The following is a 4,228-nucleotide window of genomic DNA, read 5'->3' as shown; positions in this document are numbered from 1 at the left end:
GCAAGTATGGAGAACAGCGATAGATGGACGGACGCTGAAGTGCAGGCACTTGTAGCAAATGTAGCACTGCCAGATGTCGTTGGAGATTCTTAGTCCTCCTTTCCGTTCTTTCAGTCGCTTTACGTATACGTCGACTTTCCATGTCCATTATTGTGAAACCCGCGAGACACAACAAACACACAGCTCCGATCACAGTGTCCTCCATCCTCCTGTTGTTAACGTTGTTCTTCTTTGTTTCTGTTGTTGAACGCCACGCACAAATGACGTCGCTGTCGACCGGCTTACGTCACTTCCTAGTACACCCTGACGGTGCGAATGCAACCCTTTAAATGGTACTGGGAAATAGTTTGCGCAAAATCGTCCCAGTACTTTAGTACCGTACATTTAGTTCTGGAGCTAAAGTGGTGCGAAAGGCCCTTTTGTGGAATTCGGCTCCTCGTGTTTCAAGAATGATCTGATCGAATCTTAAATGGTCTGATTCGCTCTGATACGCTACAACCTGGAAAGAAAACAATAAAGTCTTGAAAGTAAGCACACTATGTAGTTGCAGTGGAGCGGTCTGGTCACGGTGCCTTAGAAGAACTGACTGGGTTGCATCTGAAAACTTGCAATGGTGATAAAGCACCAGTGAAAGCTTTGGCCACACCCTGATGGAGAAAGAAAAGCACAATTTATCTCAAGAAAATAAATGCTGCATTTTAAATCATTTGCAATGTAACAATATCAGTTAATTAAATGTATGATGAAACAGAAGTTGCAACCATTTTTTGGCACACACAAAAAAAAATCTAATAATCCATACAGCACAGGGAGCACTGTTGACTGTTTATTTGTTGCAAGGATTTGTAACAGAACATGTACATTTCTTATTATAGGGCTACCTTAAACAGCATAAAAAGAATATCAAAATATAACGGTCATGCCTTTTGTTGCAAAATACCAGTGGTAACATTTTACAAATTGATTGATCAGTTGTCTCAATATTTACTGAGCCGCGGTCTTTCCCAGTGAACTAACTCGTGTGCACAATATACTGATTCTTTTCAGGAACTGAAACGATTGTGAAACGCTGACTGAGACGCTGAAACGATTCAGCTGTTCATTATTGTTCGGAACGAAGAACTCCCCTCCGAAGCACCATTCACGAGACCAGAAACACAGTTTGGAAAATGAGCGCCCTTTCACCGTGGCTGGTTGTTAGTCATGTTTAATGTCGTCTTTTAACTTCACGGGACATTTGCAAAAGTTTGCACACGCAAAAACCCATTCAACACGCACATGGCGTGTTAACTTCCAAGAAGAGTATTACTGTACTTTACATTACATGTTTCAAAGATTTCTGTTAGTTATATCAGCTATACATCAACATACAGAGAAAGACTGCGCGAGTTCTTCATATCTTAACATCACAGAACACGCCAAAATTACACCTAAAATTCATTAGCATGTAGTAACATAGATTTTGACATTAAATGTTTTATGAATTAAACAAGGTGACCACGTTCCTTTAACTTAAACAGTTAATTTCCCTCAGACATATTCATACAACGCTTATTCGATGTTTTTATACATGTTGTACATTTGTGTATAAATATACATGCTTTAAATAAAACATTTACACATTTTTAATATATATGTTTTGATAAATTCAGTGTAAGTAGTGCTAATATTTATTCAGTGCCATTAACGTTACCTGACGTGGGAACTTGACACACTAAAATATATCCACTTTTCTTCGGATATATAACTTACAAAACACTTCCATATATCCACTCAAAAACATTGAATATGTTGTACAATTTTGTCGATAAATTGTCTAAAAAATAACATTTCTTTAGTGGCACTTACTTGACGTGTGAACTTGACCAGATGGTGCTGCTGTTTCTCCCGCGAAGTCACTCAGGCTCGTGCATGTACAGAATCATCTCAATGTTGGCTGGATTTGTTTTTATTAGTTTAGTTTTCTGAATGTTGACTGGATTTGAAAATAACCCTTCATTTAATGTTTTTAAAATATATTTGTGCAGACTTGATATAATATTTGTCTCCAACTAAGCCCAAGCAATAAAATTAGTTCAACTTAGATATTTTTGCCCTTCCAAAATTTTGTTAATTGGATTTTTTTTTACAGTGTACCCTACCAGATTTGGGTGTCATGCCATAAAATATTTTAATACGACTATGTATTTAATGCGAATTTAATAAAAACATTTTAAGTTACTAATTATAACACTTTCGTTGTACAGAAAGGGAGCTAAGAACATTTACATGATCAAAAAACATTTCCACTGACTTCAGTCTAGCCAGAGTTCAAGCACTCTCAAAAACTCCCATTAAAACCACCGAAGCTGTTTACACTGTGAAATTAATATCTTACTTACATCGTACGCACACCTGCACTTTGTTGTTGTAACAGCTGATGCTGTGCCACACTGAGTATTATAAAGCAGGTATGATTGTATCAGATATATTTAAAAAATGTATTTGGTTATTTTTTGTGTTACGTCCAAAGACGTATATTTTTGTAATGCTTCATGGTACTGTGTGTCGTCTTCTGTTGTTGTGTGTGTGTCTCCTGCTCTCCATCTGGCAGGTAGCCTGATTGCTCCCCCAGCTGCACCTATTAGTTTAGTTTTCTGAATGTTGACTGGATTTGAAAATAACCCTTCATTTAATGTTTTTAAAATATATTTGTGCAGACTTGATATAATATTTGTCTCCAACTAAGCCCAAGCAATAAAATTAGTTCAACTTAGATATTTTTGCCCTTCCAAAATTTTGTTAATTGGATTTTTTTTTACAGTGTACCCTACCAGATTTGGGTGTCATGCCATAAAATATTTTAATACGACTATGTATTTAATGCGAATTTAATAAAAACATTTTAAGTTACTAATTATAACACTTTCGTTGTACAGAAAGGGAGCTAAGAACATTTACATGATCAAAAAACATTTCCACTGACTTCAGTCTAGCCAGAGTTCAAGCACTCTCAAAAACTCCCATTAAAACCACCGAAGCTGTTTACACTGTGAAATTAATATCTTACTTACATCGTACGCACACCTGCACTTTGTTGTTGTAACAGCTGATGCTGTGCCACACTGAGTATTATAATGACGCAGGTATGATTGTATCAGATATATTTAAAAAATGTATTTAAGGGCAGCGACTGTTACATCGAGTGTATTTTGCAGTATTAAACACGTATTTATACCGATTTCATCAGGCTCTGAAAATTCTTCAAAAAGAACACAAAGAATGGCCTTCTCAGCTGCCATAGTTGCAACTCTTGCATCATCAGAACAGGGTGTTCAACGCACCACCGTTTCCGTTTAAAAAAACGTTTTGCACCGTTTTTGTCGGGGCTGAACGCAGCCCTGCTCTCCTCTGGCTCCTCCCACTCTCCACTCTGGCAGGTAGCCTGATTGCTCCCCCAGCTGCACCTGCTTACCAACCAAGAGGGAAGCAGAACACAACTCTCAACCCATGAGAAACACTCAAAATATTAGGGAAGCATCCAAATGGACTATGTGAACAATGCAAAGTAGAAGAAACGGTAACCCATGCAATTCTTGAATGTAAGAAATATATGAGGAAGAAAGAAGTAATATGATAGTTGAAATCAAGAAGAATGGAATTCAAGTGGTACATTTTAAGTCTTTAATAAAATGGGCAAGTGAAATAAATAGTAAAGCTTTCTTTAATTTTCTTAAAAGGACGGGATTAATAAGTAGAATGTAACTCTCTGTTCCACACTCCGGAGCAGAAGGTGGCGGTAATGCACCTAATTATGCTGTACTTTATTGTATTTGTGATTTATTACCCGTTTTAATAGTACATTGCAAATATACTGACAAAAAATTTACTATCTTTAAATATATAAAAAGTATATTAGCGTCATGCTTTTGTCTATTTTCACAATACAACTTTTAACACACTTTAAAACTATTGTAATTTAGTATATTTTCTAAAAAAGATTTTACAAAATTATACTGCTCCGATCACAGTGTCCTCCATCCTCCTGTTGTTAACGTTGTTCTTCTTTGTTTCTGTTGTTGAACGCCACGCACAAATGACGTCGCTGTCGACCGGCTTACGTCACTTCCTAGTACACCCTGACGGTGCGAATGCAACCCTTTAAATGGTACTGGGAAATAGTTTGCGCAAAATCGTCCCAGTACTTTAGTACCGTACATTTAGTTCTGGAGCTAAAGTGGTGCGAAAG

Source organism: Sinocyclocheilus grahami, unplaced genomic scaffold (genome assembly GCF_001515645.1).
Source record: "Sinocyclocheilus grahami isolate Dianchi unplaced genomic scaffold, SAMN03320097.WGS_v1.1 scaffold2191.1, whole genome shotgun sequence".
Classification (NCBI taxonomy): domain Eukaryota; kingdom Metazoa; phylum Chordata; class Actinopteri; order Cypriniformes; family Cyprinidae; genus Sinocyclocheilus; species Sinocyclocheilus grahami.
The sequence above is the reverse complement of the archived record's forward strand: the minus strand, read 5'-3'. Positions refer to the sequence as shown.